The sequence below is a fragment of the Urocitellus parryii genome, chromosome 10, assembly GCF_045843805.1.
Source record: "Urocitellus parryii isolate mUroPar1 chromosome 10, mUroPar1.hap1, whole genome shotgun sequence".
Classification (NCBI taxonomy): domain Eukaryota; kingdom Metazoa; phylum Chordata; class Mammalia; order Rodentia; family Sciuridae; genus Urocitellus; species Urocitellus parryii.
In genome coordinates this window covers 73,056,566-73,083,509 of record NC_135540.1, presented here as the reverse complement: position 1 = coordinate 73,083,509, position 26,944 = coordinate 73,056,566, and the positions used below count along the sequence as shown (strand labels likewise).

Below are 26,944 nucleotides of genomic sequence, written 5' to 3'. Positions count from 1 at the left end.
TCTCCATACTGCTTTCCATAGTGGTTGTACCAATTTGCAGTATCAACAGCAATGCATGAGTGTACCTTTGCCCACATCCTCACCAACATTTATTATTGCCTTTATTCATGGTATTTGCCATTCTGACTGAAGTGAGATGAAATCTTAATGTAGTTTTGATTTGAATTTCTCTAATTGCCAGAGATGTTGAACACTTTTTCATATATTGATTGATTGATTGTATTTCTTCTTGTGTGATGTATCTGTTCAGTTCCTTGGCCCATCTATTGATCGGGCTATTTGTTCTTTTGGTGTTAAGATCTTTGAGTTCTTTATATATCCTAGAGATTAATGCTTTATTGGAGGTGCATATGGTAAAGATTTTCTCCCAAGCTGTAGGCTCTCTCCTCACATTGATTGTTTCCTTTGCTGAGAAGAAGCTTTTTAATTTGAATCCATCTCATTTATTGATCCTGGATTTTACTTCTTGCACTTTAGGGGTCTTGTTAAGGAAGTCGGATCCTAGGCTGACATGGTGAAGATTTGGGCATACTTTTTCTTCTATTAGGTGCAGGGACTCTGTTCTGTGCCTAAGTATTTGATCTCCTTGAGTTGATTTTTGTGCAGGGTGAGAGAGTTAATTTCATTTTGCTACATACGAATTTCCAGTTTTGTCAGCACCATTTGTTGAATATTTTTGGCACCTTTGTTTAGTATGAGATAACCACATTTATGTGGGATTGTCTCTGTGTCCTCTATTCTGTATCATTGGTCTACAAGTCCATTTTGATACCAATACCATGCTGTTTTTATTACTATAGCTTCATAGTATAGTTTAAGATCTGGTATTGTGATGCCTCCTGCTTCACTTTTCTTGCTAAAGATTGTTTTTGCTATCCTGGGTCTCTTATATTTTCAAATAAATTTCATGGTTGCTTTTTCTGTTTCTATGAAGAATATCATTGGGAATTTAATAGGAATTGCATTAAATCTGTATAATGCTTTAGGTAGTATGGCCATTTTAACAGTATTTATTCTGCATATCCAGGAGCTTGGGAGATCTTTTCATCTTCTGAAGTTTTCTTCAATTTTTTCTTTAGTGTTCTGTAGTTTTTATTGTAGAAGTCTTTCATCTCTTTTGTTAGATTGATTCTTAGGTATTTTATTTTACTTAAGGCTATTGTGAATGGGGTAGTTTTCCTAATTTCTCTTTCAGTGGATTCATCACTGATGTATAGGAATGTGTTTGATTTATGGGTATTGATCTTATATCCTGCTACTTTGATGAATTCATTAGTTCTAGAAGTTTTCTGGTGGAATTTTTTGGATCTTCTAGATACAGAATCATGCCATCAGAAAATAGTGATAGTTTCAGTTCTTCTTTACCTATTTGTATTCCTTTAATTGCTTTCTTCTGTCTAATTGGTTTGGCTGGCTAGAGTTTCATGGATGATGTTGAATAGAAGTGGTAAAAGAGGATGTCCTTTCCTTGTTCCAGCTTTTAGAGGGAATGTTTTCAATTTTTCTCCATTCAGAATGATGCTGGCCTTGGGTTTAGCATATATAGCTTTTACAATGTTGAGGTATGTTCCTGCTATCCCTAGTTTGTCTATTGTTTTGAACATGAAGGTGTGCTGTATTTTGTCAAATGCTTTTTCTAAATCTATTAAGATGGTCATATGATTCTTATTTGTAAGTCTATTAATATGATGAATTTTGCTTATTGATTTCTGTATGTTGAACCAATGTGCATCCCTGGGATGAATCCCACTTGATTATGGTGCCCTATCTTTTTAATATGTTTTTGTATGCAACTTGCCAGAATTTTATTGAGAATTTTTGCATCTATGTTCATTAGGGATATTGGTCTGAAGTTTTCTTTCCTTGATGTGTCTTTGTCTGGTTTTGGTATCAGGGTCATATTGGCCTCATAGAATGAATTTGGAAGGGTTCCCTCCTTTTCCATTTCATGGAATTCTTTGAGGATTATTGGGGTTAATTCTTCTTTGAAAGTGTTGTAGAACTCGGCTGAGAATCTGTCTGGGCCTGAACTTTTCTTGGTTGGTAGGCTTTTGATGGTGTTTTCTATTTCATTACTTGAAATTGATCTGTTTAAGTCATGTATAACCTCCTCATTCAGACTGGGTAGGTCATATGTCTCTAGAAATTTGTTGATGTCTTCTATATTTTCTATTTTACTGGAGTATAAATTTTCAAAATAGTTTCTAATTATCTTCTGTATTTCAGACATGTCCATTATGATATTTCCTTCTTCATCTTGTATTTTAGTAATTTAAGTTTTCTTTTCATTAGCATGGCCAGGGGTTTATCTATTTTATTTAATTTTTCAAAAAACCAACTTTTTGTTTTGTCATTTTTTTTCAATTGTTTCGTTTGTTTCAATTTCATTAATTTCAGCTCTATTTTTAATTATTTCCTGTCTTCTACTGCTTTTGGTGTTGATTTGTTGTTCTTTTTCTAGGGCTTTGAGATGTAGTGTTAGATCATTTATTTGCTGACTTTTTATTCTTTTAATGAATGTGTTCAGTGCAATAATTTTTCTCTTGTTACTGCCTTCATAATGTCCCAGAGATTTTGATAAGTTATATCAGTATTCTCATTTACCACGAAGATTTTTTTTATTTCATCCTTGATTTCTTCTACTATCCATTCATCATTTAATAGTGTATTAAATAGTCTCCATTTACTACAGTAGTTTCTATTTTTTACTTTATTGTTGATTTCTAATTGCATTCCATTGTGATCTAATAGAATGCAGGATATTACCTCTGTTTTGTTATACTTACTAAGAATTCTTTGTGATGTAAGATATGGTCTATTTCAGAGAATGAGACATGTGCTGCTGAGAAGAAAGTGTATTTGCTTATTGATGGATTAATAGTCTATATATGTCCATTAAGTCTAAATTGTTGGTTGTATTACTTAGTTCTATAGTTTCTTTAGTTAGTTTTTGTTTGGAAGATGTGTCCAGTAGTGATAGAGGTGTGTTAAGGTCACTCAGTATTATTGTATTGTGGTCTATTTGATTATTGAAATATGTTTGGTGTATGTAGATGCTCCATTGTTTGGGGCATAATATTCATAAGTGTTATATCCTGCTAATATATACTTCCCTTAAGAAGTATGAATGTCCTTCTATGTCTCTTCTGATTAACTTTGGCTTGAAGTCTACTTTACCTGAGATATGGAAACCCCTGCTTGTTTACACAGTCCATATGAGTGGTATATTTTTCCATCCTTTCACCTTCAGTCTGTGGATGTCTTTGCCCATTAGGTGAGTCTCTTGAAGAGAGCATATTGTAGGGTCTTGCTTTTTAATCCAGTGTGCCAGTCTATGTCTTTTGATTGATGAGTTTAGATCATTAACATTCAAGGTTATTGAGATATAATTTGTATTCCATATCATTTTGACTTATTTCTGGTTTTCAATTTGACTTAGTTCCTCCTTTGGTTGACTATTCCTTTAGTGTAGCTCCTCCCTTTGCTGGTTTTCACTTTTTTTTCCACTTCATCCTCATGAAATATTTTATTGAGAATGTTCTGTAGTTTAGGCTTTCTAGTTGTGAAGTCTTTTAAATTTTGTTTATCATGGAAGGTTTTAATATTATCTTTAAATCTGAAACAGTTTTGCTTGATATAAAATTCTTGGTTGGAATCCATTTTATTTCAGAGCTTGAAATATATTATTCCAAGACCTCCTAGATTTGAGAGTCTAGGCTGAGAAATCTCTTGAGATCCAAATTGGTTTCCTCTATATGTAATTTAATTATTCTATGTGTTAGTCATTCTCCTTATAATATGTCTTGGTGTGGGTCTGCTATAATTTTGTACACTTGGGGTCCTGTAAGCCTCTTGTATTTGATTTTCCATTCCATTCTTTAGATTTGGAAAATTTTCTGATATTATATCATTGAAAAAATTTCACATTCCTTTGGTTTGTATCTCTGCTCCTTCATCTATTTCGATAACTCTTAAATTTGGTCTTTTTATGTTGTCCATAATTCTTGGATGTTGTGTTCATGGTTTCTTATCATCTTCTTTGATGGTCAATTCTACTTTCAATTTTATATATTTTGTCTTCATTGTCTTCCAAGTGGTCTAATCTATTGGTGATGCTTTCTGATGAATTTATAATTTGATTTATTGATTCCTCCATTTTAAGGATTTCTGCTTTTTTTTTCACAATCTCTAACTCTTTATTGAAGTGATCTTTCACTTCCTGTATTTTTTCTTCGATTTCACTCCTTATACTATCCTTTAATTCACAGATAAATTTAACTATGTACATTCTGAACTCCTTCTTGTATACTTCTTTTACTGTGTTATCAGTGGCTTCTGTCATTGGAGTATCTTGTTTTGTTTGGGGCACTTTATTTTTTTGTTTTTTTCATGTTCATGTGTTTTTCCATCTAGCAATATGGATCTAAAGCAGCACAAATTCTACCCTGTAGACATATAGTGTCCTTGAAGGTTTCTAGTGTTTCATCTTTAAGGGTGAGACAAATATCAACAGCATCCAGTATAAATAATACATAGCCTTAAACCTAATAACTTCCACTAATGCTTCTAGTGCTTTCTAGCATTAAAGCAAAATGATGAATTTAGTAACTATCTATAGTATAAACATAAAATTTGCTAAAACAATTTAAAATTTCCAGTGGTGGATGAGAGAACAGAAGTAGCATAGCGCACAACGTTTGTAAGAGAGGAAGAGAGAAGCTAGAAGCAAAGATTCACAGGAGAGTGGAAGAGGAGCCGACAGAGATTAGCTGTTGGAGAAAAGTTAGAAAAGAGAATCCAAGAAAACAGACAAAGGAAGAATACAAAAAAAGAGAAAAAAATTAAAGATATAAAAATGCAACAAAAATGCAAATCACCATTCATATATCATTGTCCTCTATACACTGGTGCATAAAAAACACCCTGATCCAAATATGGTAGAGATGTTAGCAAATAGAAAAATGAAATAAAATATATGTCAATGGGAAGTCAAAAACTGTCTCCATCAGCATTCAAAAGTTTCTCAGCCCTGTCTCTGATGTCTCATGGGATCACCAGCCTCAGATCTGTGCTCATAGACCCAGTCACTGAGCTTCAGATACCTCAGGCTTGGCCAAAGGGCAGTCCAAAGATTTTAATGCTGTGCCTACTTGCAGAGAGACCACTAGGGATACACTCAAGCAAAGGAACAATCCTTGATGGTGGCAAGTCAGGGCCACCAGCATTCCCAGCAGGAAGACCCCAGGCGCTTCCAAACCTGTAGGCACCCCTACACTGGACCTGCAGGTCCCAGCCAGAATCCCCAGACAGGTGCTGTTGTAGTGGTAAATCTGCTGGCACCCCAAGATGGGTGTGGTCCTGTGCAATTAAACCCAGAGTCTCCCACGCAGCAGTCCTCTAGGTGGTGGTAGTAGTGATAATGGCAGTGGTTGGTGGTAGTGGCAGTTGCAACTGCAGCTGTGGGGGCAGCGTCCCAAGGCGATCCCCAGGGGCCAGCAGTGGTGTCTGCAGTGGCAGCAGGGGTGGCTGCAGCTGCATGGGCAGCAGCACCTAGAAAGAAGACCTCCAGGAGACCCTGGGGTGGCAGCAGGGGTATCAGAGGCAGAGGCATTGGCAGTAGCCGTGTAAGTGGCAGTAGACTGGAGAAGACCTCCAGCTGCTGGCGGCACTGACCTTAGAGGTAGTGTGAGAGGTAGTAGTGGCCTCACCCAGAGAAAAGACCTCCGGGCTGGACAGCGGCCTTTGTGGCCAGGATGTCAACCTTCTTTTTCTTTTTTTTCTCTCACATTTTTTCTTCCTTTCTTTTTCTTTGTTAACTGAATGGGTTCCGTATTTCTCCAAACAAGCAAATAGGAAAACTGCCCTTCTTCTAGGGCCGTTAGCTTCATGGCAGCTAACATTAAAGTTTTTGTTTATTTGTTTGAAAAATGTAATTATTTCTATATTTTTTATCATTATCCAGTACAATATTACTAAATCCAAATATTTGTTTGCACTTTTCAGTTAAACTATTGTTGCTTAATATGAAATAAAATAATTGTGTATTATTTTACTTAGTAATACATAGTATGTATACCAATGTTAATTTTTATTGTTGTATTAGGATTAGTAAACCTATACATGTTTAGATTAATATTTTTGGTATTAATTTTCAAATATAATTTGACCATAAAATTGTGACTCTTTTTTTTTAAAGAGAGAATTTTTTAATGTTTATTTTTCAGTTTTCGGTGGACACAACATCTTTATTTTATTTTTATGTGGTGCTGAGGATTTAACCCAGCACCCCGCACATGCCAGGCAAGTGCACTACCTCTTGAGTCACATCCCTAGCCCATGATATTTTGACTCTTGAATGAGTATTTAAATTTACTCTGTTCACTTAGATGGGAAATTTTTACTATAATAAGGATTATTTTTACAATTATTGTATGAAAGTATATTAGTTTAAATAAGTGCACACTGTGCATAACTTCTTATTCTCAATTCATAAAATTTACACATGTAGAATTTATTCCTAAAAAAATGGAATAGTTTCAAATTGATATACTTTTAGGAAAAATATATCTGATTACACACAATTTGGTCAATAAACTAATAGTTTAATTTTATATTTCTAAGATGTATACTTTTTAAAAATTATACTTAATGGACACTTAATAATTGTACATATTTATGAAATAAGATGTATAATTTTTTAAACCAGCAAGTAAACCTGTAGCTAATTTCTTTATCTTAATTACTTTTTATAGAAAACAGAATACACAAAATTTATTGCATGCCTAAGCCATGGGAGTATTAGACTCTAGTAATATATTTAAAAGCATTTTTCTAAACTCAGCTGAAAAATATACTATATTGATATCAAGATGTAGCATAATATTTTCTGTTTTGGTTATATTGTTAAGCTAATTCCTTGGATATTCCTTTTATATTATTAGTATGTTGAATACCTTTAATAGAAATATAAATATTCTCAATGTGCTGTAGATTTTCATTCCATTAAAGCAATCTTCAAACCACTCAATAATGAATCATATGTTGTTCTTATTTTATGCTCTTCATAGTTTGGAAAACAAAGAAATAAGCAAACCTGAGGGTATTTATCTCTTAGGAGATTTCATGCAGAAAGAAAAACCAAAAATTTAAAAATGCTTCTTAACGGTAAGCAGTCAAATAATGGTGGGGGAGCCAGTGAGCCTGGAGGAAGGGGGAGGACTCTGAGCTCATTGTGACTGCTGTGTCAATATGAGGAACAGGCAGAGTTCTTTCTGTGCAATGGTTTTATTGTCTCTCTGTTTGTGATCCATCCTTGGCTGTTCAGTTTGAGGAACATTCCAGCTAAGTATCCTTAGCTTCCCTGATGTGAGCCTGGGACTGCAGCTTGATGTCTTGGAAGGACTCTTTTTCAAACAGGCAGGACAAATACAGCAAGTTGGGTGTGCAGCACATGGGTCAGCTGCGTGAGAAACCCTGTTCTTCAGGAACAAGGTGAGCCCTTTGTGCATCTGAGCTGATGGAGGCAGAGCTTGCTGCTCCACAGACTTTTGTAGGCAGTTTTCAAAAGTACAGGATGCTGTTACAGAAACATGGGGTTACTTGTGTATCTCAAAAGAGAGAATTCTTAATGCTTAGATTCTCTCAGGCATTTGCTCATGGCTCAAAGGTGTCATATCTGGGACTTTGCTTCTGAGATGTACTTTCAAGTGAGATTAGGAGTCTAGTGACTCTTGAGGGTTAGTATGTATGTGTTTAGTAAATAACACCCTGACCAAACGTATAGCAATAATAATAATGGCATAATTCTTACTGTTAATTTCTGTTAATTTGATGTGATAAAAAGATTTTCTCAATCTCTTAGAAAGAGCCATTAAGTAAAATAGAGTTCTATTAAATTATTTTGTGGAAATGCCAAGCAATTAGTTCATGATATCATTATGAATTATATTATTAGTGTGAAATGCTAAAATGATTCAAAATGATTATATGATATGTAAAGGTCATAATACCATGGGCCTGAGGGGGCAGGAGTGGAGGGGAGCTGGAGAGATAAATACATACATCATCACGTTAGTATGGATGTGATAAAATTACTGGTGGATAGTTCATATTAGTCTAGGATGTGCTTGAGTTACAGTTGGTGATGTAGTTTGTCAGTGTACAGATCTAGTGACTGTAAATTGGAGATTGATTGCTGATTCCAATGTTGGCCCATAAATTGTGAGCAGATTGTCTTTATTAACTAGGAGTTAGGCAATGTTGGTCTTCAGTAAACTAGTCCCAAAGGATCAGGTTAAATATTTTCCTTAAATCTGAGCATTGATTTGGGATAAAGGTATTAAATGCTCTTTCTTCAGTCACCAGTTTATCTTGCAATTTTCTGGTATCCTCTTGCTAAATTTCTACAGAATTCTCTTTCGGAGGTAGTCTACTTGTCCTATTTCTAAGACACTAAATTTTGTGCTATAATTAATTTTAATAAGAGGCAGGAAAGCACCACAACTTTTTGACAGATCTGTAAGCAATCCAACCACAGAACATTTGTTTGAGGCTTTAGAAAAGTTATTGATCTGGCAGCCCTAGTTTCTTTAGAATGATGCTTTTAATTCTTGCTTGCCTACAAATGTGGTACTTTTTGTTTGTTGTAAATCACTATTAACTATTTGACAGCTAATTTGAAAAGTTTTCTTTTCTTTTTTGTTTTTATTTTGGTACTAGAGATTGATCCCAGGGTCACTTAACCACTGAGCCACATCCCTGGCCCTTTTTATTTTTTATTTTGAGACAGGGTTTCACTAAGTTGCTTAGGACCTTATTAAGTTCAGAGGCTGACTTTGGACTTGAAATCCTCCTTTCTCAGCCTCCTAAACTTCTAAGTAAGCTGCTGGGAATACAGGCATGCACCAGTGCACCTGGCTTGTTTGTTTGTTTGCTTTTTCTGAAACACAGTTTGCAAGGCATGACACTATAAAACCTCCATATTGTATAAGTTATTAGTGAACTTTTCCCATAAAGACTGACAAATGTAATTTTAAGAATCACAGATTTTTAAATCTTTACTCATTTAATCCAATGCAAGTCCTTCTGTTTGCGAACTCCAATTTGCCTTTAATTAATAGATTTGTTTAGTTTAGTACTTTCGTGTAATGCAAGTGAGATCAGCTCTTGCTTTTTACCTGTTAATGGTCTTTATAAAGGTTAAGACAAAATTTAGTATTCTAGTACTCTAGGTTGATCAATTATCTTATTATCTTGCTTCTTCATCTCTAAAGTTTTGACTAAATCAGGCATGATATTAAATGTCTTGCAATTTATCACATAAAAATAATGCTTTCTTGGACTAACTTCAAGTTGAGGATCTTTCATAATTAATGACCGCTTGTAGATTATAATTGCTTTTTAGCTAGCTCATTGATGGTAAGTATGGCAAATTCTTCCATTTAAAATGAACCCTGTGAATGTAAGTTTTGTTCTCTCTCATTTCCTCTGCTAATTTTTGTTTGACTGTGAACATCAATTTCAGAAATTATAATTACAAAAATAACTAACAGAAACTAGTTTCTTTTGCTATTAATTGCTGCTTACTGTTCTGGGACTTGTTCACTTGCTTTTATTAATAAATCATCCTGGCTCTATTTTAGAGCAAATGTTATATAGCAATCACCAGGACACTTGGGACTGTTCATACCCATAAGACTGTGTGGAAACCAAACTGTGGGGAGGAGAATGTCGAGCAGGAGTCCTAGAGTCGTTTGGCATAGATTAGGAACCTGCTGGAGTCCTAGAATTAGGGTTTTTCATCTGAGCTTTTGTCCTGAGTTGACACTTGTTTTTCTGGACAGAACACCCTGTGGACCTGGAGGCCAAGGTACCTGGGTCCTGTGATAAGAACCTCCAACTCCTCTTGGTGTCAGCTGTGCCACCTCATAGAATTAGCTTCAAGTTCCCCTACAGGAGTTTCAGCTGCTTCATGTTCTGAATTCTGATGAATTTGAATCTGTGCTGAGCCGGTGACAGCTGTGAGTTAGGGACCACATCCACAGCTCATTGACTTCCATTCTAATTTCAAGTAATAGGCCCTTTCCTCTTTCAAGTTTAATGTCTTATTTTTAACCTTTCTCTAATCACTATTTTTTCTCTCATTTCCTTTTCTTCCTTTTCTTTCTTTCTTTGCTTTATTTCTTTATCACTCTGGAATGTTGTCATACTAGTTTCCTTTAAGTACCAAACTTTCTTATGACTTTTTTCTTTCCATGTTCTTTCTCATTATTGTGAATCATGCTGTTTACCTGGCTTGCTTTCTTTATTCAGTTGCACAATGAATTCACATGGTACTGCTTCGAGCATTATTTTTGTTTCTTTGTGACCCTCCGGAGCCATGGTCTGAATATTCCACATTAATTGCCCAAAATTGCTTGAACAACTTGTGGCGTCGATATTATTAACTCTTCTTTTCTCTTTCTATAGTCATAAAGCTCTTGTAGAAATGGAAAACTAGGGAAGCAATGGATTTGTTAAATATGACTTTAGTTATGGATTCAAAAAGTCTCATATTTGAGAATCACTTCTGCTCTGATATTTGCAAACAGTGGCAACTCACTTAAAGTACTTTGAAATGAAAATAAAGGTCAAACGAGATAATAGAGCTGAAAGCCTTTCTGGGGCAAATTTTAGTGATTGTTACTGAGATTTATTCTTGAGAAGCATTGCCAATCAATAACATGAGACATTTATAAATTTTATATTTTATTTTTTAACTTTGTATTTTAAAACTGGTGAGAGAAAGGTTGACAAATCTCATCCCCATTTTTAACTTTTTCTAAATGTTAGCATTTTAAAGTTACCCAAATAAGGACATAAATTGTGATATGATACTATTAACTAATTTATAAGTGTTATTCAAATTTTACCAATCTTCCCATCCATGAACTGAATCTGGACCAGGATATAAACAAGAGCCACACATTGCATTTAGTTTCCTCGGTCTGAGGCAGTTGCACAATTTTGCTTGCCTGAAACATCTTGACCCTGTTGAAGAGCAACAGCCAGTTATGTAGGAGAATAACTCTCACTTTGGGATTTCTGATATTTATCATGATCGAATCCAAGTTACGCATTTTTTAACAACAGCACCATAAAAGTGATGCTGTTTCCTTCTCAGAGCATCATATTAGGAAGCACAGGATGTCAGGTTGTCTAATTACTAGTGAAGTTAATTTCAGTTTCTCAGTTGAGGTCCACCAGGTTTCTCTACCATAAAGTTGCTCAGTTCCTTCTTGTAATTAATAGTATCAGGTGGAGAAATACTTTGAGTCTATTGAAATGACCAGTTTTTTTTTTTAATCATACTTTCAACAATGGTTTGGTCTCTAGATATTTTTTCTTAAAACATGTGACAAATGGCAATTTTTTATTCTCATCATCCCCTCTATATTTTTTAATTGAAATTCTTCTGTAAGGAAGAGCTTTCCATCTTTTCCACTTATATACTTTTTCAATTGTTAATTTTTATCAGTATGGACCAGGGGTTTTGTTTCATGCTATGAGTTATGGTTCATTACCACTGGTCTTTATTTTGGTCCACCTTTGACCATTGGGAGCCCTTCCAAGTTAGCCCCTGTTCTTATTCATATGTCACCATCATTTTTAGAAGATTATTATTTTCTGGTACTATAAGATGCTCTAGACTCCTCTTATATTTCTCTTAATCCAATCCTTGAGTCATTTCTCCAGGAGTCCAAATTCCTTTTTAAGAATGGTACTTAGAAAACAAGATCTAGGTGTTAGATGTCCTTATTCATAAAGTAATGTACCTCTTTTCTTCTACAATGAATTTACTTATTTGCTTAAATCTTTAATATACATAAAGCACTTTCAAAATGACTAATTCATATACCGGTAAAAAATATTTTCTGAATGAAGTAGAGGCCAGAGTCAAAATACTTTATTTTACTTTTAGGCGTCTTTTTCCCTTTAGTTTGGACTACAGAATTAAAATACGGTATTTTCTTTTTTTGTTACTGGGGATTAAACCCAGGGACACTTTACCACTGAGCTACAACTCCAGCCCTTTTTATTTTTTTTATTTTGAGACAGAGTCTCACTAAGTTGTTTAGGACCTTGCTAAATTGCTGAGGCTGGCCTCAAAGTTGCAGTCCTCCTGCCTTAGCCTCCAGATCTGCTGGGGACTATAGGTGTGTGCCAAGGACCCAGCTGAAATGCTTAATTTTCATAGGTACTACTTTTTTCTTCCCCATCATGGAAAAGTTCTTTGCTTCGGCCTACAATGAAAACTATGAACATACCATTTTGACCTGTATATTTACATAGTTTGGTAAATCACCTGCCAATCTGATTTTGATACTTTTTACCAATATGAAAAGGAAGCCTCATATTTCTAATACACTTTCAGGCTATTACGTAATTTGGAAAATGTAAAACCTCATGAACAATGCATGTCATTCACATTGAAAATTTTAACTGAGTTTTAAAACTTTTGCAAGAATTTGCTTAGAAACTAATAAAAACCAATAGTTTATTTATTGGTGACTTTTTCAACCTCCTTTTAACTTACTCTCATTGTCCTTGGTTTTTGTCACCTTCATATTCCCCGATTCTTTTCCTTTAAGGTCTACACTGAGGACTAAATCAGCCTCAGTTTGTGCAGGTAGAAATTATACATCATAGTATATCCTCACTCTCCATTTCAGTCGTCACTAAAAATACTATGTTTTTTTTTTTTTTTCCTAGTCAATTCTGGACAAAAGATATTCCAAGAGACTAAGAGATCATTTTTCTATCATAATATCTTTTTGTCATTATAAGTATACTTAATAGCTATTTGATAGAAAAGCTGAAACAAAGCTCCAAACAAACAAGAGAAAGTCATTTATTGGCCTGGCCTTAATGACTGAGGTTCCAGAGAATCTCAATGAATCCTTGATATTGAGCTCTTACTTTTTAAAACCATACCATTTTAGGCATAATTGACAACACAAATCATGTTTATTTTCTGGTACTTGTGGAAATCTTTTCCCCATTTTCTTTGATGATGAGTTTGTTCTATAATTACTCAAAGTAGAACAGAACTTCAATCATCTTCTCTTTAAATTCTCTCTCTTCTGGGAAGCTGTATGTTAAAATTTCTCAGGGTACATAGGCTCTGGACCAGTTACTCAATTTATAATCTTTATTCTTTGTGGTTCTTCGTCAAATTACTTAATCTCTCTTGGTATCAGTTTCTCCTTTTGGGAATTAAACACAAAAAATAGAACTCCTTTACATGGTTATTATAATTTAAGTGAGAAGAGAGATATGCAGTTGCAATTATTACTTGTGGATGCTGCTTTATTTTGAATCTCATCATCATACCTGCATTTTTAAGACTAGTAGATATAGGAATATTTAGATGCTCAATAAAGTTTAGTCATAGTTATTCTTTAATTACAAAGAGGTGAGAACAGATGTCTTCAACCTCTAAGGATGAAGTCAAAGAGGAGAAATCTTTTAAAGAATAAAACACACATTATTGTGTGTTCTTAACTCTATTAATATCATTAACATTGATTTAAATATAATGAAATAACAAAATAGTCTAATTTCAAGTTTTTGTAACAGAGTACAAGACCAAATTTCATGAGAAATCCTATGATAAGAAGTGATCTATGGTTCAAATGACCTTCCAACCTCACAAACCATTTTGTCTTTCTGAATGACACGAATGTAAATGACAGAGTTTAAACAGTTGCGTACCACGTCTTTCTGTCCCTGCGTTCTGTGTTTTAGTGAAGAGGAAAGTGGCTGGAAAAGAGAAATGAGGATAGAAAATGCCAAAAAGGGCAAGAGTAGCTCAAGTCAAGTGACATTTAAGTACAGTAAAAAGCTGCTTTTAATAGAAAATATCAGACATGATGGGACACTGACTTCTATTAGTATGTATTATTCTCAATAATGAGGCAGATTTCAATACATTATAATATGGTAGTTGATGATAGCATTATCTGATGCCCAGACAGAGGTAAATGGAGGTATGATGGTGGTTCAGTGCTCAGGTCTCTCCTTACCTGTCATCTATGAGTGTCAGCATTATTTATCTTGTATCGTGAAAGGGAAATTTTTGATCTTTTTGTGTTAGAACTTATAGTACATATGTTTGAGTCTCATTTTGTTTTGATAACTTTCAAACTCTTGGTAACAGATGAAGCAGTTTGCTGTTATTTTTGTTGTGAGATTTTGATCTTTTATTGTAAATGACATAGTGAATTCTCTCTTTTAGTGAGTGCATTTTCTACTGTTAGTCACACTTGTTGGTTACAAAGTTCTGTGTTCTTTCATATAAATGCCAGCATTTTTTAAACTTCTTGGCTTATGAAGGGTGGGTATTTGGAGTTATTAGGAATTGGGAAGATAGAGCAGGTGTTCATTCACTAAGGTTTGTAAGAGTCATGTGTATGGCATTGTCATCCTTGGCCTATAGAAATCTGCAAAGGCTTCAGTTGCATGTGCCTTATTGGTTCAGCAGTTGTATAACAGTGACAGCTTGTGCATCTTACCATGTGACAGGACCATCAGCATCAGAAATAGGTCCATCATAGTTACTGATGATTTGTGCACAGGAATCTTTGGTATGATGAGAATGTTTGTTTATTTTTCCTAACTAAGAACAAAGGACTCCTTCCATGATGAAGTATATTTCTCCTTTGGCTTTAGAGACTTTTATTTTTTGCATAATTCACTGATCACCTTTGACCCCAAGTCTGTGTCATGTCATGTTGGACAGGTTTTAATCACAACAAGAAAGTTCAACAACTTATTAATTAAAATGGCCTTGAGAGAATGTAAAGACTAGCAATGAGCTCTAGTATATATTTGTAATAATTTTAAAAAGTACAACTTTAGGTTCTCTATGGTTCATGGTTTGTAACACAATTTCATGTGAGTTTCGCAGATTCCTAGCTATATACATTAGCATCCATAATTTGGTGACAGATCAAAAAATGTTTTGGGAAGTTAATTTTAAACAAATATCTTTTTGAATGTTTGTCCTTCCTGGGAAAGGTTCTACTAACACAATATTGAGAAATGACTTTGTAATTCATGGGTGGACAAAGAAGGAAGTCACTGTGTGACATTTACAAGTTTTTAAAATTTACATTACAACAAGGAAGGAAGGAGGGCATTTCGGGCAGAGGGAATCCATGTGTCTAGAAAGAGTGTTATGATGAGAATATTAGATATTTGGTAAATGTCTAAAATGTCTATCATGAATTTGGATACTGCTGATGATGAAGGAATGAAGTCAAAAATTAAGAAAGGATTATAATGACTAAACTTGGTGACTAATTAATAGAAGGAGGTAAGGGAGAAGAGGATTGATTGGAAAGCCCCTAACCACTGAACCCATTAGTCACAGAAATTGGTGACTAAGTCTCCTTATGTCCCCTCCATGCCTGACTAGCCCAGAGTATTAAACTACGCTATGATAAAGCCTAAAAATATGGTTTCATGTTTCAGCTGTCAAAATCATTTGTGTACCTTTAAGAAAATAACATTTATGTTTTTAATATCTGCAAAAGAATAATTATTTATCAGAGTTTGTAAATGCTAATTGTCAGCTGGAATTTAAAAAAGCAAAATTTAATGCCATTTTGTCTACCACTACTAATCATCAAAATTGAGAAACTACAGAATCAGCTCCTCTCTGCTAAATTAAGAAATGTGGCACTGTGTCTCTAACTGTTAGTTAAACTGTCCCAGAAGTTTCCAGACATACTACAGCTCTGCCAGTTTGGAGTCTACCCTGGTGTTCAATTCCCTTATCCATCTTTAAAATTTCTGATCTAAATGAAACAGAGGTAGTTATGGTTGAGTTCCTTTTTCTCTTAGGTTGGTTAATGAAAAGTGTTCAACCCCTTAACCACATAAAATAAATGCACAAGTCATGAAGCATGCTAATAGTTTATTTTCTTTTCTTTGGGGATAGAGGCAAGGAGGTTTTGTGGGAAAAATACTTGTTTGCAAAGAATTGGTGTTAATGTGTCAGAGGTAACTAATATCATGAATCTCATCCAGATACCTACTACAGGGGAACTAAGGACACAGTTAAATAATGGCCACATTTATACCAGGATTGCTTTATTAATGCTAAATCCCCACCTGGCTTACCCTAGTGATCAGGGCAAGGCCACACTCATTGCTTGCAGATACCCTGCACTCCTTTAAAACACAGTAGACAGACGGCAGCCCAGATGGCTTGTGTTATTCTTGACTTCATTCCTTCATCATCAGCAGTATCCAAATTCATGATAGACATTTTAGACATTTACCAAATACCTAATATTCTCATCATAACACTCTTTCTTGACACATGGATTCCCTCTGCCTGAAATGTCCTCCTTCCTTCCTTGTTCACTTGTAAATGTCACACAGTGACTTCCTTCTTTGTCCACCCATGAATTACATAGTCTTTTCTCAATATTGTGTTAGTAGAACTTTTCCTAGGAAGGAATACTTTGCTATTCTATTTTTTCAGTTACATCAACAGAAATTGGAAGAGAGTCCTAGAATAGCTTGACTCTGGGCCTGACCTCTCTGACCCACATGGGGAAGTCCTCAGGCCCATTGAATTCTTGGCAAAAAAACGATAGTGAAAGTAAAGATGACTTTCCCTCCCACTAAAGCCTGGAGAAGAATTAAAATATTTAGGCCCCTGGGATCTACATTCCAACCCATTTCTCAAGTAAGTCTTCTGTATACCGAAGTTGAATGTTTACTAAAAATTCTACCACTTTCTCTTGTCCTTTCATAAAAATACAAAATGCAGCTGTTGATTACCAATAAGTACCTACCCACATCTCTCAGAAAATGAAAGGTACCTATAAGAGCCAAGGAAAAGAATCATTAGAAACATTATTTTCAAACATCATCATACATTTATTTTGTCTTTCATTTGCTTCAGAAAGCATATAATTTTACTGCTTCAATTCATGTCATTCATGATATCAGAGATGAAATATCACAATTAAATGCCTCATGATTACTGAACAACTTAGACTGTTGTTGTGTGTTTCATTGTTCTTATTAAGGTGCTCTTACTTACTAGACCTTACTCAGAATGACTTCTAACTTAAATGAGATCTGGAATATAGGAACCCATAACTCTGCTTCATTGCCCATATGGAAATTAGAATTCCAGTAAAGCAGCTAAGACCTACATTTCAAAAATGGGAAATATAAAACAGTATGTATTGATAAGGTCAACATTTGTTAGATTTTTTTTTGTTCAGGAATTTAGGGGAAAGTCAAATACATGTGACTTGAGGTTGTGTACAGAGCTCTATGGTGGAGGTGGGATTTGAGATTTGATGGCTTGGTTTGTATGGACTGGGGAAAGACACTCCCAGACTGTGGACTCCTTGAACACGTTGATTCTGATGATTTCATCTTCCCCATCCAAAAGCCTTTGGTGCCTGGCGTGGAGTAGAAATTTGGTGTGTATTTATGAAGTCATCAATTTGCTAACAGCGTTCACAGAGGAAAGAGTGAGGAAATGGTGAAGCCTGAGCTTCATGTGAAGTGGGTAGCAACAGATCTAAGCTTTTCGGTTGTTTTCTGATCTAAAGGTGAACATGAGTCATCACTTCTTCACAGGGTTGTTGGAACTATTCACATGATAAGTGAAATGACTTGATAGACAAATAAGGGACTATGTAGATCCAGAAATTCACTCTCACTTGGCTAGGGATAGAGTCTTATTCATCATTATAATTATCACCTTTCTCAGAAATCGATAACCACAAAAAGTTGTTTAGTAAATGCATCAATAAATTTGTCTATATTTCTATTTGTTTCATCGCCTAAAAATACATACACATTCTTGTTAAAAAAAAAAGAATCTAAATGAACTTTAAGGAAAAGTTTGAAGTCTCTGATTATGAACAAAGTTGATGTGTTTAAGTACATGGATATTTTAATATCATTTGCATTTATACATACATAATAATTTACATACATACACACACACACACACACACACACACACACACATATATATATATATACGTTTTTTCTTTTTTTACTTGTCTTATACAAAACAGTAGAGTATATTTTGATATATTATATGTGGAGTATAAATTATTATAATGTTTTTTTTTCTTGCATATTCTTAAGTAACTAGTATTGATGTTGCTCATGCAATTTCTCTAATTTAAAGATAGGGAAAACATAAATATTTAAATATTTTAAAATCCTGATTTAAAAATACCCAATGAAAATACTTAGGGGGTAAAGAGGATAAGGTTCATTATTAGAGAAAATTATATTAAAATGCTGACTTTTAAAAATGGACACAGTGACTGAAAGGAAAAATTTGCAGAATTGAGTGCTTTATTTTGAAGTCTCTAGGAGTGATCTCCCAGTCCTAAATTACAGCCTTTAAAACAGTATTCTTCTGCCTGATGCCTAAACATTAGACCTAAGGCTAAAAGACTTTTGTTATCATCAGCCAAAAGAGAAATTCACATCTTAAAGATAAAGCTCAACATCCTGTCTCTAGGCTCAGACAAACCTTGTGTTACATTCCTTCCTTCCATTCCCACTGCTGTGACCCATTCTCTGTCCCTTACCATTTGATGTCTGGCTTATTGCTGTTTTGCGCAACAGTTCAACCTATCTGTATTTGTTTGACTGCAACCCAATCCCAGCCAGCATATTGGTGCCAGGTCAGTCTTAATAAACCACTTTTTTTTCATCAGATTGTTCCCCTCTCCACGAATCTACATTGGCTTCCTCTTTCAGGGACTTGCCAGGCATACTGACCCCGGCAGCCCTAGGGAGGTTGGTCTTTCCACGGCCTCCTCCCACATTCTAAGGCAGTGCCTCCTTGGCCCTTGTCTCCGTCTTGTCTGGCTGTGGTCGTACCTTCTGTGAAACCTTCTTCTCGTCTATGGTTGGTTGAGATTTCAGAGAACATTCTAGCTCTACAACAGATTTGCCATTTATAAAATTCTACTTTCTAGTAAAGATGCTCCTTGACTTATGAAGGGGTTCCCTCCTGACGAACCCAGGATAAGTTGAAAATATTGCAAGTTGAAATGCCTTGAACCTGCTGAACATCACAGCTTAGCAACACAGAACACTGAGGAATATTAGTGGTTTCCTCTAATTTAACTGGCAGGGAGCTGGGACTCCCTGCTTCTGCACAGCCTTTCAAGAGCATAGTATACCACATGTCACCAGCCAGGCAAAATATCAAACTTCAAAGAAGTTTTCACCTAATATGTATTCCTTTTGCACCATCATAACTCAAAAAAACTCCAGTTGAACCATTGTTAAGTCAGGGACTTAAGTCAGTGTTTTCTTTCACCCATATGTCCTAACTGCAAATTTCTTAATTGAATTTTAGGAAGCCCTCAGAAGAATAAGAAAAAGGGATATTTGGATTATGAAAAGACATATACACATTTAAAAATGTAGGTAATATGTTGCATAAACGAAATTCTCAATATATTAACTATATAAACATTTCCTAACACCAAAAGTTAAAGTGACACCTGAAGATTACTTTCTCTCTGAAGAACTTCTCTGTCCATACGTTTTTTGTATACATCTAGTTTTGGGGCTGTTTATTTGATACTGCTGACTTTCGTTTTGCTCTATCATGGTGCTTCTCTTGGCTGATTATATTAAGTGATGAGTCTACTTTGAACCCTGAAGCTTTTCATGGAATGTTTTATTATTTATTTACATTGATGATAAGTATTACAGATGTAGATTATGACTACAGGTAGTAGAAACTGAATATATTACATTTAAAAATGTTAATTTTATACGATGGGCCACTGTCATTGTGTGCATCACTGGTAAGCCCTCCTCTGAACAACTGTGATACTCCAACAGCGCTAAGAGCTAAGACAGAGTGTTAACAAGATGTGCCTCCATATTTATGGCCCTTGATCTTTACTATCCAAAAATATTTCTCAAAGATCAAACCATAGCACAGTTGGCTCTTGGCATTAGAGTACTTGGGCTTTGATGGTGATCAAGTATTGCATGTGATGCGGCGGCTCCTAAAAAACACTCTTCAAAACAAAGTGATAGGAATACAGACACTCTTTTGTTTTAGAGACAAGATGTTGCCAAGATGAGGGGAAAACATTTTTTTAAGAGAATTTTCTCCTTTTGGAGTTTTGACTGGAAACTTATCCTCATGAGAAAGGGCCCTGGAATGTGTCTTATCTCTTTGTATTCAAGAAGAGGTGCTGCTAAGAACCTGAAGAAGGTGTCTGCCCTGTTACCCAGAAGCAGAAGCACAGGATTTCACACCTTCACACATACACGCCCCATTTCCCCTCTACTCTCTCTCTCTCTCATCGTTTCTTTCCTCTTTCTTTCTCACTTTTTCCCTCTCTCCCCCTTTCTCTCACTTTCTCTTTCCCCTTTCCTCTTTCACTTTCTCTCTCTCTTTCCTCTCCTTTCACCCCTCTCCCTTCACCTCTGCCCCCTCACACACCTCAGTCCCCTTCCTTGTTCTTTCTCTTTCTCCACATTCCTCTGCTGCTCTCTCCAGGTTCACTTTTCTTCCTCCATACATCCAGCTCATGATCATTTCTTTCTTTCTTTTTTTAATCCCCTCCCTGAAAATATATTTTCAATATGTCTTCTCTCTCTCTCTCTCTCTCTCTCTCTCTCTCTCTCTCTCTCTCTCTCCCTCCCTCCCTCCCTCCCTCTCTCCTGAATGTCTTGTTCTCACTATCATTTCTTTCTATTTAAAGGAAATCCATGCCTCTGCTCCAGTAAACACTGACTATGGAGAAAGTATATTGTGTAGACTTGTCTTATTTGCCCACCCTAGTATTCATGTATTTTTCCTCAATGAGTTCTTTATTTATTCAAATAAAACAGTCTCATAGCCACCCACAAATACAAAGAGCTGCCTTTGAAGAAGAAAATTGCTTCAGGATAAATGTTGCCTATTTCAGTAATTTAAAAGGGTAGAGTTCAGGTATTTCATGAAAGACTTTAAGATAATTACAAAACTTGTGGTTTCCACAGCTGAAAGAAAATAAGAATTTTGATTTTTTTTTAAAAAATTATCTTATATGGATCTTTATGTAACTGGAATTTAATAAAATTAAAAACATGCTTTTTTACATGTAATCAGTTGTTCCTCTAATCATCTGGAGAAGACTTCAAGCTCAGGTAGTATGGAAACGTCCCACTCTGGAGGCTATGGAGCTAGCTGCTGTTTTAGTTTATTAGGGTTACTGTCAACAAAGTATCACAAACTGGGTGGTTTAAAACAACAGAAATTTATTGTCCTCATTCATGTGTCAAAAGTCCCAAATCAAGGTATTAGCAGGGCCATCATTCCTCTGAAGTCTCAGGGGGCCTTTCCTGGCCTCTTCCTGGCCTCTGTGCCTTCATGGGCCTGCTGCTTCAGTCTCTACTTGGTCCATACTAGCCACCCTCCCTGTCTGTCTATCATCATGTAACCTTCTAATGAGGATGTCATTCTTTTGAATTAGAGACCATCCTCTTCCAGTGTGCCCTCATCTTAACTAACTAAATGTGAAATAACCCTATTTCCAAATATGGCCACATTCTGATATCACAGGGGTTAACACTTCAATATATCTATTTTGAGGGGACATGATTCAACTCCTAATAGGCAATCTGGGCTCAAATCTCATTTCCTGTGACCTTATTTTCATGTAATCATGTGACCTCTGCCATATTACTTAACCTCACTGAACCTTAACTATAACAGGAAAATAATTAAGGTTCCTGCCTCCAAGTGCTGTGAAGATTAAATGAGACAGTGCTTTAGCAAGATGCCCAGCAAATAAGGGCATTTTTTTTACAATATCTTTATTTCATTTTTATGTGGTTCTGAGGATCGAACCCAGTGCCTCATGTGTGCTAGGCAAGCATTCTACCACTGAGCCACAACTCTAGCCCAAATAAGGGCATTTTTTACATAAGCTTTTTTTTTTTTTTTTTCCTAATGCTGCTGTGGTTGTTAGAGATACCGAACTCAAGCAGAGTCCTGGTCAAATGTCTTTATAACTGTCACAAGAAGTTTTTTAAAAAGCTTATTTAGTTTACATGTAAAACTAAAATATTAGATACTGTATAATAATAACAAGCCATTCTTTGATACATAAGAAATGGAGGCAGAGGGGTTAAATTATTTTCCACTGTCACAAATAATTTTAAGAAAACTTAGTATTTCCATCAATTGTTCACACTCTGGGTCACAGAAACTGAAAGGATTTGAATATGTTCTCCAGTTTAGGTGTGCAGTGTTGGTTTGTTTGTTTTGTACGGGGAATTGGACCCAGGGTGATTTAATACTGAAATACACACATAGTCCTTTTTATTATTATTTTTATTATTTTAATTTTGAGACAGGATATCACTAAGTTGCTGAGACTAGCCTTAAACTTGCAGTCCTCCTGCCTCAGCCTCCCAAGTTATTGGGATTATAGGCATGAGCCCCCGAACCCAGCTTGTGTGGTCCCTTTTGACAGATGTGCTTGGTTATGGGACACATACGCTTCTCTTTAGATTAACTGGAAATTGTCTCTGCTTTCTGCATTTTGGAGCGTCCTCTGAGGCATGGCTGTTGCTGTCCTTATACGCAGAAAGATGGCAATAATGGCTAGTAGACCTTCACTCGTTCACAGGAACATCTCAATCAAGGGGTGATTGATTCCACAGGAGATTGGCCATATTATTCCAAGAGAGTTGGGAGAGAAGTTCATTTGGTATTGTCAGTTTAGAAGTGGCTGGCAAAGCTTCAACCGAGACATTGAGTAGGGAGGAAACAGAATCCAGAATGCTCAGCCATGATTTCAGGCAATGGAGGAAGTATAAATCTTTTCCCATTTGCTGCCATCTTTAAACACATGGGGATTCCTACTTTTTGGCTCTCAGGAGCACTAATATTCCATTACCTGTCTGATCACCATAATTCTTATTCCACTTATTAAAAACAGAAGTCACTGCGCACCACATTTAAAGAGAAATATTTTATTTTGCTGTGATTTTCAGTTCTCCTGTGTCTAGCTGCCTAACATTCCCCATCTAGAATTATTTCCTTTTTCTTTTAAAATGTTCCTTGTATATTTGTATGACTTGATTATACATGTGTATCTGTTTTCTGAGGATGCTTGGACAAAAGATAGAAAACAATTTTGTAATAGTTTTAACAAAGGGAAATTTATTGACTCATGACAAACCATGGGGAGGATTGACTGCATTATGTAATTGACATTAGCAAAGTCTAGAATTGGGGACTTATTACTATTGGGATTCTCTGTAGTCATCTTCTTTTCCCTTCTCCTTCACCATGATCATGTCTTTCTTTAAAATTGTATTTTTAACCAGTCAGGGACCATTTCTGTAGAAAGAACTTGTTGAAATTTCTATAGCCCAATGATCTGAATAGAAGATTTCTCTTCTCCTAGCATGGATTTGATCAATCTCTTCAACAGGGTGTGAACAGCTCAGCTCAGTAGAATATGTACATTTCAGCCAATGGAGTGGGACTCTATCATAACACTAGCTAATACCAGAGTCATATGTCCAAAGGAAGATGGCTTAGAAAATAGGTGATATTTGGGTTGCTAAAATAATAGATGCCCAATAGTGAGAAAAAAATTCATACCTACAACATTTTAAATTATTTTTCCCCTTTGTGATGGATTCTCTTCTCTACTCTTTAGACAGCATAATTCTGTTTTGTCTCTAACTATCATTATAGAATATAACTTACAACTTCTATGTTACAGACATATAACTGTCTTCAAGGTTTGATGGAAGTCACAGTTTCTGTGTCTCCACCTGCTCTCCATGAACCCTGCCACGACAGGGGTCCTACTGCACATACATTGCCTTTTCCCACTGATGGTTCTCTTATGTTCCTACTTTCTATTTCTGGAAATTATTTCCTCATCCATCTCATTGAAAGTCTTTGTGGTATGACCCATTTATATGTAATTCCTGAAGCTTTTATTTTAGGATGAAGCAACTTCTTCCATTTTGGCGTCATACTGTATATAATGTAAAACTTGTTCTTTTTTGGTTAACTTCTTGTCACATGCTCCCTTTTTCTACACTCAGTTAATAATTATACACCAGTGGGGTTTTCTTGTTTTTGTTGTTGTATTTATTTTTTTGATACTGGGGACTGAATGCAGAGGCATTCAACCATTGAGCCACATCCCCATCCCTATTTTGTATTTTATTTAGAGACAGAATCTCACTGAGTTGCTTAGTGCCTTACTGTTGCTGAGGCTGGCTTTGAACTCCTGATCCTCTTGCCTCAGCCTCCGGAGCTGCTGGGATTATAGATGTGTGCCAAGGTGCCTGGCTACCCAGAAGTTTTATGTAGTATGTAGGCAATCCACTCCCCACAGGAGAAAAGACTCCATGGGGTTTTTCCTCATGTTCCAGGTACTGGCACATCCAGTAACTGTTTGAATCTGGAGTAGCAGAGAGAAAAGGTGGGTAGTAGAAAGAGAAGGAGCCACATTTGTTCTCACTTTTCCAGAAAGTCCTACATTAAACTTGTCCAAGGTTCTTGTCCAGTGATGTATTCACCATGAACTTGCTGTGGTTTCACTAGACCACTGGATCTGGTTTCCCTAGACCTACTGTTTTAGCATTAATAAAAACATAGAAATTATTCCAAAATTTTAAATCAAAATAAAATCTTCTTTCTTGATTTTCATGCTTCCAGAAGTAGACACTAAGATGAAAATCTGAATGAATCTGATTTGGGGGGCAGTGATCCAAGGAAGCATGCTGAGGACTGGAGAAACCAGACAGGGAAAGATAAAGGACCAATTAAGAGTATGTATGGAGAGGCAGCTGCTCAGGCAGCTGGGGCAGCTCCTGCAGAGACATAATGGAGAGCATTTTTCAGATTTGAAGTTGGAGCCTAGGCCTCCAGGACTTTTAGCCACCCTGTATGTCTAGGCTAAGCTTGCACTTGTGATCTGAGAAAACCCCAAACCGAGGAGCACATCTTATTTACAGTTTTTTAAAAAATTTATTTTCTAAATGATAAATCATTTACATGGTTAAAAAGTAAAAACTATTTATATAAAAAGTATACTCAGAGAAATCTTCTTTCCATATGTAATTCCCCCAACCTATACCCACTCTATAAAGGTAATTTTTTAATTTTTATTTTTTAATGTTTATTTTTAGCTTTGGGTTTTGTTATGATATATATATCATTCATATATATATATATATATATATATATAGAGAGAGAGAGAGAGAGAGAGAGAGTATGTGTGTGTGTATATACACACACACACATACACACTATATATAATATACATACATATATACATATATACACACACATACACACTATATATAATATACATACATATATACATATATACACACACATACACACTATATATAATATACATACATATATACATATATATACACATACATATATTTATATAAATATATATATAAACTTAGGTTAAGGTTATTCATGTTTATATATGTGTATAAATAGTTCATATACACATACATATATGTTCTTATTGCTCCTTTTTTATTTCATAAAAGTTAGTATGGTACATAAATATCCTCTCTCTCTCTCTCTCTCTCTCTCTCTCTCTCTCTCTCTCTCTCTCTCCTTTTCTCTCAACCCTATGTCCTTAAATCACTTTATTAGCTATTCCCCAAACTCTTCCTCATTATTACTTTCTAGCTTATAGCTTCATATTATTTCATTGTCTGATATATCAGTTTTTCTACCAGTCTCCCATGGATTCTTATTTAGCCTATATCCAAATATTTACTTCACAATAATGCCAGAAGTAACAATGAGCATATTTTCTCATAATTTTAGGTGAAAATCTTCAAGGTAAAATCCATGAAGTGGGATTGCTCACTCAAAAGGAAAATGCACAGTGGTTTCAGTATTGTATATTCTTACTTCTAGGATTGTATAATATAGCACTCCTACATCAATACCTGACAGTGTTTATCTCTGTTCTGCCAACAGAGAAGGCTGTCAAACCTGAACCTTTTTACCTATTTAATCTATGTTATACTTCTAATTTCTCTTATTTTGAGAATTTTATTTTCTCTATTTGTTTTGGAGATTGGGAAATTTTCATACTTTTTTTTCTATAAACATCATATTTTTTATTTCTTTCTTTTGGAATTTTTTCTGTTCTTCAATTATAAGAGTTTTTTTTATTAAAATGATTAATATTTAGTCTTACATTTGCAATACATATTGCAAATATTTTCTCTATCATTATTCCTTTAGCTTTAGTTTATTTTAAATTTAGAGATGTCAAAGTCTTTCACATTTTACTACATTTATCAATCTTTTATTATATTTGGATTATTAATAATAATTAAAAGGACTTTATAGTTTTTTATGTTTAATGCTTATATGATTTATTTTTTTAATTAGATAACTTATTCATTTGGGGGTTATTTCTGATTTTCCCTTCTAAATAGATGTTAGTCTATCTGCATGTGCCTATACCAGTAGTTTACTTTATTATACTTTATTTTTCTTTCTTCTTCTTTTTGCTCTGGTCAGGGATTGAACCCAGGGTGCTTTACCACTTAGCTATATCCCTAGCCTTTTTACTTTTTATTTACAGACAGGGTCTCACTAAGTTGCTTAGGGCCTTGCTTAGTTGCTGAGGAGGCTTTGAACTTGTGATCCTCAACCTCCTGAGCCACAGGGATTATGGGAGTGATAGATCGCTGTTTTAAACACAGAAATTTCATATTAACCTGTAGGTTTAGGAGACTTAGCTTATTTATTCCCACAGCTAAATGAGTTAAAAAAAATCATTACTTCCTTTACCTGTCTCTTATTTTTGACAATTAAGATTTCCTCCCAATTTTAACAAAAAATGTTTATCATGTTATTTTTGCCTATATAGTT

At 35.1% G+C, this 26,944-nt stretch overlaps 1 long non-coding RNA gene across 2 annotated transcripts in view; it reads left to right on the top strand.

Moving 5' to 3' along the window:
- The window catches only part of LOC144257286 (uncharacterized), a 363,085-nt gene that overhangs the window by 273,285 nt on the left and 62,856 nt on the right, over positions 1-26,944 (top strand). The gene's annotated exons all lie outside the window — the stretch shown is intronic.